The sequence below is a fragment of the Sinohyriopsis cumingii genome, chromosome 3, assembly GCF_028554795.1.
Source record: "Sinohyriopsis cumingii isolate HCF-2022 chromosome 3, ASM2855479v2, whole genome shotgun sequence".
NCBI classification, from domain to species: domain Eukaryota; kingdom Metazoa; phylum Mollusca; class Bivalvia; order Unionida; family Unionidae; genus Sinohyriopsis; species Sinohyriopsis cumingii.
In genome coordinates, this window is record NC_142963.1 from 43,288,585 (window position 1) to 43,301,029 (window position 12,445).

At 32.4% G+C, this 12,445-nt stretch overlaps 2 protein-coding genes across 2 annotated transcripts in view; both read left to right on the top strand.

Annotated features, from left to right (window-relative positions):
- The window catches only part of LOC149802769 (uncharacterized), an 86,278-nt gene that overhangs the window by 64,433 nt on the left and 9,400 nt on the right, over window positions 1-12,445 (top strand). The gene's annotated exons all lie outside the window — the stretch shown is intronic.
- LOC149802770 (adhesion G protein-coupled receptor L3-like) overlaps window positions 9,103-12,445 on the top strand; it is a 123,287-nt gene continuing 119,944 nt past the window's right edge. The window contains exon 1 of the mRNA XM_089952198.1: window positions 9,103-9,259. The gene's annotated coding sequence lies outside the window, so the exon portion shown is untranslated. The remainder of the gene's footprint in view (window positions 9,260-12,445) is intronic.

Below are 12,445 nucleotides of genomic sequence, written 5' to 3' on the forward strand. Positions count from 1 at the left end.
CATGGGGCAAACACTTTGACTGTATGGTAAACTAAATTAAGGATCTATTGTTTTCATATAGAATGGGAGAATTTTGGGTGATGAGAAACGTTTTAAAAAATTAATGTTGCAAAGATATCTTTCCAACCAGATCTAAATGGAAAGTTTAAATTCAATGGATAGATTAAGATTCTATACTAGATCAGCAACGATCTTAGTTGCCAATACAATATAGATCTTTTGAACTCTTCGTGCAGTTGTAGCTTGCTATGGATGCTCAGAAATTGAATCGTAACTATAATGAGAAATATAGGTAGGATTAAAAAATATCCTCCATGTGGAAAGTGTTTTTCCTTTTTGTGCAGATATGAAAATGAGTTCACTTTGCTGTGTAAAATAAATAGAGAAAAACCGATGTACCTTCATACGTTCATTGTAATGCAAATCACATAACGTTTTATAACTTTATTCAGGGAATCAATACCAATATTAATTTATTGCATAATTTGATCCTAAAATTGTATAGTTTTCTGGTTGTACCGTATTTTTAATACATGCATGTAATTTGGGCCGATGGTATATGTTACAGATTGTTATTATTATTATTATTATTATTATTATTGTTGTTGTTGTTGGTGGTGGTGGTGGTGGTGTTGTTGTTGCTAATTTTACCGTTCTTTAACACGAAATTAATATCATATCATCCAATCGTTGGATTGATTGAGGGGATATATTGATTTATGAATAGATGTTATTTGTCTACAGAAGAACTAAATATGTTCAGCATTTTTTAAAATATAAAGGTGGATTCATCTTGAGTTTTGTAACATTTTATAAGTTGGCGAATAATGTTTCTAATTACCTAGTGTTGTAAAAAAGTGACCCTTGATTTACAAATGCCGAAAGATAATCTTTGCTACCGTAATTTCTTTTCAAAAGATGTTATACGGTGTCAAGAAAAAAAAAACCCGAGTAAATATTATGATCATGTCGACTACGTAAAGTAGAAATCCATTATTTTACTCATTTGTATTACAATTTATTGATGATGATGATAATGACAATGCTTTTCTCTTAGATAGCAATGCCATTTATGCGCCAGTGTTCCATGATATATATTAACTGTTACGACTGTATGTCTATATTCCTGTTGCCAGGTTTGCATGTATTCAATCTCTGCGCATAACTTGTATTTCAAAACAGGCTTGTAGTCCCCTCTTTGTGCATGCCACCTTCTGGATGGTTTCCGTGCAAGTCTTAGAACTTTCAAGTGATCCTTGATATTGATCTATACATTGTGTCTTTTTCATGTGTCTATGCTTTGTGATACATGCCATGCTAAAGGTGCAGTGATCTCTTAAATATCTGTATATGTCCGTACTTTCATTTTCTTAGAATAAATCTATTAGTTGCCTCTTACACACACACACGCACACACACACACACACACACACACACACACACACACACACACACACACATATATATATATATATATATATATATATATATATATATATATATATATATATATACACACAAACACACACACAGAGGCAAATAAGAGTGAGGGACAGTTCTGACACCAAGTTACTTATTGGGAGTGAAGTGATATAAACTTGTTGGGAGTGAAGTGATATAACAGCACCCGCCATCACAGTGGTTTATTCTTGCCACATCTTGTCGTATATCTAAAAAATCATTACTATATTATTTAACATTTAGCAACTTTCGAAATAATTATGTACATCACTGCATATGCATTGTTATGTATTCAGACCTTTATGAACTCATTTATCATTTTGATAGCATTGGCATGTCTGCCAAGATAATTCCAACGTCCAGCCAAGTTTACCATGACCTAAGTTCTGATGTTAAGAACTACATTGTTCACATCAGTTACAACCCTAGTCATACTACCGAAGAGCGTTGCTCACTTTTGTGCAGTAAATTGTTCTTCTCCACGAATTTGGAGTACAATTCAGGTTTACATGTAGTACACAAGAAGTGCACCGGTTGTATTGTCCCTGTATGCAATGGCCACGAGTGTATTTCATCTAAATCTGGCATCCTTGTTCTTTTATCCATTTGTAGCTACTTGCTCGGCGGGCTCTTTCTTCAACCCTCTGGGATTTTGCCAGGTCTGTGCGTTAGGAACTTTCCAGTCGTCCTCCGGACAAACGTCTTGCATTTCATGCCAGTCTGGTACCACCACGCTTCAGACTGGATCCACATCATTCACACAGTGTGTCGGTAAGAATGTTATACCCTATTCATAACCCTATAATATAAGAAAATTATACCCTATTCATAGCCCTATAATACAAGAATTGTTACTTACTATCATAGATGTTAAAAACGTTAAAATTAAAATAAAAAACGTAAAAAACACATTTTTTTTCTCAATAAATAAAAAACGAAGAAAAACGTTCCAGTAGTTTTTAGGCAATACAAAAATCAACATTTTACTAATTTACACGCGACATACCAGTTTTAAAGTTTCAGTGATACAAATATGAAAAAATCACACAAGTTTTAAGCCGTAGTCCAGATAACATTGAAAACTTTTTCACTCAATGTCGTTATCACCATCTGACTGATCTGACCACTCTATGGTTTCCTCCATATAATTTGTATTGTCCAGCCTTTCCTTTAGGCGATGATTTGCATACACAAACACTACATCTCGCACTCTCTTGCACTGCATACGGTTTCGCTTTTTCGTGTGAATGAAGTCATATAAAAAACGAAAAAAAAAATAAAAAACGTAAAAAAACGCGTTTTTCGAGGTAAAATAAAAAACGCAAAAAACGTTTTTATCATCTATGCTTACTATCAAAGTGTATAAAATGCTGCATTTACAACATTTAGCTACACTGATTTATTTCACAACTTGATAACACTATAATGTTATGTACATAATATTTTTGAATCAACCAGTGAATGAAACTGAAATTCTTTTCTGTTGTCACGTTTGTATTTAATATATATTTTCAAAATTATAAATGAATGCCATTCAATCGTATATATTTTTCTGAGGCGAATATTAAGTTCTCTATTAATATGAAACTCAACGATGACTCCACCATGATGACTAGCCTATATTATTTTAGATCGGAAGTCTATATATCAAACGGATCAAATGGACGTGATAATGAATGAATTTGTCAAATACATTCAAGTATCTTAATAAATAGAAGCAATCAAATCGAGATTGATAAAACTTATTTGGTATGTGATTTGTTAAAAAACATTTAGCAATAAAATATATGGGAATTTGAACCACTATTTCAACACATCAGTCTATATAAATAATTTTAAAATGTCATGCCTACGAAGCAATGGTTCAAAATTGCATTTTGATTCATTCCAGCTATATGTAGTTTAGGGTTCTTCCGGACTACGAGTGGTACTTGTCAAGCTTGTCCAGTTGGTACTTACCAGCCGAGTACTGAGCAGTCCTCGTGTATTTCGTGTCCCAGTGGCACCACAACCAATCAAGTAGCATCAACATCTCAAACACAGTGCGTTGGTGAGTAAATCAAACACTGAAAGATTAACGCTATCACTAAACCAAATTAATAAGTAATTCTCCTCAGCCCTGCGTCAACTACTGTACACAAAATATGTTTCGCCTCTTTCTTATTCCCTGCTACAGTCATTTGTTGTTTGGGTTAGCGATTTCAGAAATATATTTGTGCCTAAACTAGGGAAAATGTTGATATTATGCATTTTACATCTCGTACACTTTTCATATTTTATATCATTACGTACTTATTGGAAATATCAGTACAAGACAGAGTATGAATGTAATGCAAGTTTTCTAGAATGGATATCTCTTTACAAGACATCAATGATATATATGTTATATTTGCTATTGATATCAAGTCTTCCGCTGTAGGGATATTAATCATTTTCCATATAGTATATGTAATGGCAAACACAATTTCTCTCTCTTCACCGTTCTTAATCTTTGTCTTCCTTTATTATTTTAGTATCTAGCTATGTCGTTAATTTTACATTTCTTACGTACATCTAATGCTATTCGTATTATTTTAATTTTATTGCTTGTTTGTCAGTTTTCAATTTTTTGTTAATTACATGCTTTTATTATAATATAATTTTGTTTACGTGATTTGGAAATTTTTTCAGTAAATGGTTTGATCCTGATTGATTCATTTGTAAACACATAAAGCTGATCCAAGATATCGACCTTAATTCAAAATTAGTAACAGTCACGTGAACAAGTTTTTTATTTATTGTTTATTGTTGGAAAAATAAGGATGAGATCGAGGCGGTATTGAATACGTGACCCTAGGCTTGTAAATAGTTATATTGAAGTAAACAACTTCTTAGAATAAAATGATTGGTCTACTTCATGTGACCCTCATAATGGCACTGATTCTGCGCCTCAAAATTACCGTATAACCAATGTTTCAGAGACGTAATCTCAGTCTGGGGCTGAAAGCACTTGATAACAAATCGTTTCCTTCGTTTGTATCCAGTTTAGGATGTTAGATAATTATTTTTCTTACGATTATTTGGATTCTAAAAAGTTGATTCGTTTCTCTGGAAATATTTGCGTTGTTCATACAGAATTTTTAAACAAAGACATTTCTTAAAAATTTTATTCGGATTTCCAACACCGGACTGGTATTTGTTGTGTTTCTACAAGGACCTGTAGACTTCAACACTGTACAGAATACAGCATACGTGATCGACTTCATCTTGGATTCCTCGTCGGGATTCGAACTAGAAATCATTAGAACATTTTATTATTAGGACCTCTAAAATTTAATTCGTGGATTATTCTTGGATTATTTTTGGAATTGATTCTTAACACCGTAAGTTCTTATTTTTCATTTTTATAGTGTTTTTTTCCAGGGAAATAAATTATTTGTTACATTTTTCAAAGCTTGTGGTTTTAAGTCTTTCTTTTGTTACTATTTATTCGAGGAAAAACGCGTAATATAATACTTTCAGTTTTCCGAAATCATCAATTGTTTATACATTACTTCTTTATAACTGGGAGTCCACAAACGTGTCGAGGCGTGTTAGCGTTTGCCGTGTGCAAAGTCCCACATCCATTACAAAATTATGCAGTCTTTTCTAATCTCTAGCAATTCTTTGTTTGGTTTTGTCCATTGGTTGGGAAAGTACTTAATTATTATGTAATTCTCCTCAGCCCTGCGTCATCTACTGCGCACAAAATATTTTCTGTCTAAATATATTAATGAACTGTAATATAAATTAGTTAAACATACCATCAGCTGTTTTTTCTCTATTATATCTAGAAAAATGTTACATTTTGGACAATAAGTCCTTCATGCCCTTGCAATCGCCCTTTATCGACTTTATAAAGTTACTTAGGGGTAATTATACTTTTCGACATACGTTTCAAAAAGGAATACAGTTTCTACGGAGTTTTTTCACAGATTGCCCATGCATTATCAGAATTTTCTAATTACATTTCCAAACATTAGTCCTTGATAAACGCTATTTACATATATTACTTTCAACAAACTCCAGTGTATTCTAAACATGGTCAGTAAAAAACACATCCTAATCATCCAAGGAGACTAGAATGAGTGTTGTCGATTTGCAAAAATTGATCACCTTTCTTCTCTAACCAATGGTTAAGTTATATATTCTGTATCGCATACTCTCTTAATGTTTTAACTGTTTTATTAGCTGAGCTTTCCATTCTTTACGATTGGTAGTAAGTCCTCATGGTCTAAAATGGCTGAATGGATGGTTTTGCCTACTTTTTTGTTTGTTTTGTACTCAACAAACTGGATGCTTAGGATGTATTTATCACATTCTGTTTTTAAGAACTCTTATTCTTCTTTCACTCTCTTTATTTAAATTCGATGTTTTACAAGTGTTTGAAAATACTGTTATGACCAGTGCCCTAATTAGTTTCACTCAGATCTTCGTAATGACAGTTTTCATTTTAGAGAGGGCACTATGGCCAAGGCGATTCTGGATTTTGTTTCTACTATTGAAACTGCCTCGTTTGTCGTGATATATACGAGTTATTTTGAGTAGCGTAGTACTTCTAATAGCTGAGATGTAATTTTTAAGATGGTTTAATCTTCTCTCATTACGTTTGTTTCTTCAGCACTTGTCTTCAACTCAAACTTTGAACATTGTGTATTTAGGTACAATCCATCAAACATACTTATGTTATATCTTTGAACGTTTCCATCACCATGATGCTAGTGATGTATAGCTTATGAGAATGTTAGCTCTGTGGTGGATTGCGCCAACACTTTTGAATTTTTGTTTTTCTTCCTGGAGGTTGGTTTAAGTGTTAGAATGGATCTTACATGAATTTCAGATATTCTTCTGAAATTATTCCTTGTGTGATGACAAGGAAATTTGTGTGTGTGCACATGCATGAACAGATGCACATGACATGAACCCATGGGCTATCACTACCTGCAGAGACTTAGGTCCAGAGCAATAAGTTAAGAAACAATAATATTCCTACCTATATATCCATATTTATAGGTTACTGCATTTGTATGGGAAAATATGAACGTGTTTTGGGATGGAATACTGCACGAACTTGTGAGTGCAGTATATCCTTCCGACAAAACGAGTTCATATTTTCCCATACAAATGCAGTAACATTTTTATTATATGCTCATTTGTTTATTCTACCTAAGGTTTAATTATATAAACAAAATACACTACAAGAAACAACGTAAATGAATGAATGCCGTATTCCAAACTAAATACACAAGCGCAGATTTGTCATTACACAATGACATAATTATTAATGCACACATAACTCAGCCCCGATAAATTTGAACTTAGTCGCACGCTCGACATAACTTTCGAAAGAAAATGGTGTGTCTAGTTAAAATTGAAATTTGCAGTCATATTGTGAATGAATGCGCATTGCAACAACTGTTCCATTTGATCTGGAATGAATATATTTTGGTATTTTGTTTCGATTCGACGAAAGTTTGTGATTTTGGACTGGATTCATCTGTGCAAATTATACATGAAATGCATCGGATTGAAGTGGCGCGGGAGAAGCGTGTTTACGTCTGCAAATGTGTTTCTGTTTCTATCACTGAATGTTTGAAATCATAATGTGAGAAAAATATGAAGTCTTTCAATTGCAATTATCAAAAATACGCTATGGAATTTAATGCTTATTTCATTTTGAGTGCAATAAGGAGGACGCAATTGCACTTATCATCGAAATTACAGCACATTTTCGAAATGTGTAATCCAGATTGAAAACCGATCACATGGCTCATGTAATTCGGAATTGCAGAATTAAGAAAATACATTTTGAGAAAATTCAGGATGTAAAACTGTAAGTATATTTTATTTTGTCATTCTTATCACCAGCTAAAGAAGACAGTATATGCCTTGTCACTTGTATGTTATTTGTAAGGACCTTATCTTCCGTCTTTTATATAATGTAGCTAGCCTAAATCCGTAACATTGTATCAACGCTGAATGTGCCAAAACAGTTTTTTAGCAGTCCACGAAACATGTTTTAGTTCATTCCGAAACAAATTTAAACAACCACAACATAAAGAGCCTCTTACGCGAGTGTATATGATTTGCTTACAGATCAAAAGTGCTGACGTCTGTGTCATTGTTTGTTTACAATAGAAAGTAGTTCCTTTATGCACGTGAATGCTATATGTGTATTGTCGCGCGCGTTCAGTATCGGGGAATACTGAACGATTCTGACAATGTAAAGTTAACGCGGAAAAAATGAGCATATAATAATTACACTTACTGGTCATAAAACTAAAAGTTATATATGCAAATAACAGTACTGGTCTATAGTTGCATTCTTACCCTCTAGTCAAGTTAGTCCTGGCTTGTAGTTGAAACTTACAGAGATCATAACTTATACAGGTCATCACCATATATACCTTGTCAGTACTTACCTGGGGGAAGAAAAAACAAAACAAATATAAATAACGCAACTAACATTTTTCACGGGGCCGTTGTCACCTGAGAGATCTACCCAAGAGGTACAAACATCCTCATGGTGTTCAAAACCAGAGAATACTGGAATTTTTACACACAATTCTATTTATCTCATGTTTGAACTGCTTCAGTGTTCCTATCCCATTTTATTTTTAAACATTTAATGATTCTTCTGATGGTTGCAAATATAATGTTAGCTCTGCTCAAATTTCACAGAGAGAATCATGATATTAAGACCTATCAATTCTACACAATGATGACTATTAAGACCTATCAATTCTACACAATGATGACTATTAAGACATATCAATTCTATACAATGATGCCTATTAAGACCTATCAATTCTACACAGTGATGACTATTAATACCTATCAATACTATACAATGATGCCTATTAACACCGATCAATTCTATACAATGATGCCGCCTATTAAGACCTATCAATTCTACACAATGATGACTATTAAGACCTATCAATTCTATACAATGATGCATTTTCAGACCTATAAATTATGTACAATGATGCCTATTAAGACCAATCAATTCTATACAATGATGCCTATTAAGACCAATCAATTCTATATAATGATGCCTATTAAAACCAATCAATTCTATACAATGATGCCTATTAAGATCTATCAATTCTATACAATGATGCCTATTAAGATCTATCAGTTATATACACTGATGCCTATTAAGACCAATCAATTCTACACAATGATGACTATTAAGACCTATCAATTTTATACAATGATGCCTATTAAGACCTATAAATTCTGTACAATGATGCCTATTAAGACCTATCAATTCTGTACGATGATGCCTATTAAGACCTATCAATTCTATACAATGATATCAAACATACCCAGTATTTCTATATAAAACTCTCTCTCTCTCTCTCTCTCTCTCACACACACACACACACACACACACACTCAACCAATTTATCTGTCCCCATTAAATTCATCCATGCAAAGTTACATAAAGTGGAACCCTATGAAAATAAGTCTTATTGAGTGTGTTGCAGTTTATACTTACTGAATATGTTCTATTTCTTTATCAACCAATCTTTTCTAACTTTTTCCTTTGTTGTTGAAAGGGAATAAGTGTACATTAAGTCAGATTTGGTCAATGTTTTACTGCCTCCATTTATAGCTATTTGTTCAGCTGGCTTTTTCACCAGTACCCAAGGAAACTGCCTCGTCTGCCCATTAGGGACTTACCAGCCGCTCTCTGGACAGACAAATTGTATTTCATGCCAGAGTGGTACAAATACACTTCAGACTGGTTCTACTTCCTTTACACAGTGTGTCGGTAAGACATTTTGCATTTTAAATTACAATATTGCTTACTGGCTACCCAACTTTATTTATTTCTGTTATTCACTGAGTTTAGAGATATTAATGTTATTATCAGATAACTTGACAAAATGAAATAACTATTCACGAAAGTCTCACAATTAACAAAATAATCAGTTTGAAATGCATTTTAATACTACTCTGTGGAATATATTTTTTCAAAATCTATTTCTGAATTTTTAATTTAATGTAATTTTTCCGAAGCAAATATTTACCTATCAATACATAAATCAGACTTTATTATGAAATATTCATTGTAATCAATTTTAACTTTAATAATGATTTTTGTTTGGAATTTTTGTTGTGTGTTTTGTATTACTTTCTGTGTGTATTTTAATTATTTATGTAATACTAGACATACATGTTGTTGAAAGCTAATTAAGATTATTTGCCAGAGCAGTAACAATTAAAAGACAGGTCTGTTACAAAATGTATTTTATGAAAATGTATTTAAGATACTGTCCTAACTGCGAAGACATCAGAGGGTTTCTAAATAAAACTTCAGTTATTATATTTGTACATAAAAATATATGAAAGAAAATATTAAGATGAAATACCTGGGAATTCAATCCTTGATTTGAACGTATTATTTTCAAACTCTTTCTCTGAGAAATAAGTGTTTAAATTGGTTTAAATTTTCTCCATATAGCTATATGCAATTCTGGTTTCTTCCGTACCATGAGTGGTAATTGCCAAACATGCCCAATTGGTACCTACCAGCCATATACTGAGCAGTACTCTTGCATTTCATGCACCAATCGAACCTCAACTAATCAGGTTGCATCCGTATCTCGAACACAGTGTTTTGGTTAGTTAAATTGATAAAGACAGCACTAGTAGATCACTACATCAGATATACGTGTTTTCTTCTCTGCATTATCTATCATACCAAATAAAAGTGTATCCCCACCATGTCAAGTTCACTATTTTAGTTTTTGAAGATTCCTGAAATTTATTCAGTCTAAATCAATACAGCAAGATTTATTTTATATTTTTTTGAATCTTTTACTCACTTACAATTTCACATTATGAAATATTTCAAACAGCAGGAAACAGAAGAAACCATTTTTTTAATGTTTATAGAATCTCCACATTTTGATCTGACAGTTTTTACATCATCTTTGTGAAGTAGCTCAATTTGAACATTTTGAAATTTTGAGTGCACCAAAGGATTTAGCTTTTTTAAAAACACTCTTTCATCTCCGCTAAACATGCTTAAGTATTTCCATAATTACTTACTTGCATGAAATACCATTTTTAATATTATTTCATCTCCTTTTCTTGAAATCTGGATTTGGTTTTGTTTGGTTTTGGTGGTTTATGGCACACTAACACAATTAGGTCATTTAGTGACATGTAAGTTGGAGTAAAGTGCCTTACCCAAGGACACACCACAGTAGCTGACCCTTTATTTGGTAATATACACTTACTCTATGACTGGCAGTGATAACACTTGACAAATATTTTCATTTATTTGCCATTATGAAAGTCTTACAACTACTATTTATACAATTCTACCCACTAGAATTTTTATATCACAGAGTTTTCTTTTACTTGGATTATTCAAATTTTATGGTATGAAATTCTTGTTGCTTTTTTTAAATGTATTTTTTCAGTGCTCTTCATTGTCAAATTTTATTTAGATTATTTCATCATTACCTCATTATGCAACCAATTCAGGATTAATTTTTCTATTTACATTTGATATTTTCTAATTATTTTCCTTGTGGCAAATGTAATAACAGGTTAGACCAAATGAACATAAAACACCATGTATTACATCTTTCATTGTGTTGTACAAAAACCAATGTCATTTCAACATCCAATATATGACTGCTCTTATTAAATTAGACAAAGCTTTATACCATATTTTCCGGCGTATAAGTTGATACTTTTTGACTTGAAAGTTCGGTCTTCGTCTTATACTCCGAATCGACTTATATATGGATTGTGTCATTGAAATTGCATCGACTTATATATGGATTAAAGTATCCGGTATGCTATTGATATTGCTCTATAATTGGCATAATCGAAAACAGGTCACATAGAAGTACAAATTCATGTTAAATTACTATGTCAATAAATTGTCATAAACTAATATGACTGCGTTTATATTTGTAAGTTTTGTCATTATTTATTTTGCATTCTGCGTGTTTTTTCTTATTTCTAAAACATAAAATAAAAGAAAACAATTTACCGTACCGGTAAAAACTTCACCAGGCCGCATAGCACACTTACGGTCTATACTCTATAGTGTACTGTACTAATTCAAAGCATATTGTTTGTTCCTAAAAAAAAGATATGAAATAACTGGTCCATTAATATTTGATTTTCCAGTATAATGTTGGACACACGTGAGCAATTACCGGCATAGCTTTTTGATTGATCCAATTGATCCTACAAAGGGATGTAATCCATATTAACTCGAGCGTTCTATGATTATTTATAAAATAATGTAGATCATGCATTCTACTGAATCCCGCAAATCATATGTTTCTAATTGTATTTGACAAAGTTTCTCAAATAAATTAGGTTTAAAATACACTAAAATCAGATATATAGATGGACTACCAGTACTCATAGATCATCAGTGATCCATGATTTTTAGTTTCGCAATTCAGTTTAAAGCAAATTGTAATGTCAACACTTCACCTATATTCATTCTTAACCAGCTGACGATTTGGTGTCTCTCTTTGATTATACCAGTTGTTGATAAATTGGTCTTTGGTTTCCAACAACAATGAAAGCCAGTTGCCGCAATTGTTTAGACCTTGATATTGGCTTTAGCTACCGATACTAGTTACCATATTGCCAGTACCCCATTGTTCTTTATCATTAATCCGCATCAATTACGCTACCCATTTTTAATATCAATGGGATTAAGTACAACAGGAAATGATGCCCACTCCCTTCTCTAGATGTAAATAATGAATTTAGCCATGGGCATTGTTTTCATTGCTATAGTACTGACACATTTTAATGAGTTCGGTATATTTTGATCAATCTTTTCAGTCATAATCATTCATATAAATATCCCCATACAAATCATACAACTTATCTTACAATGCCTCCCGTCAAATCACGCAAGTCTTACACAGTGGCTTTTAAGCTGGAACTTGTAAAGTTCTCATCTGTTGAATCT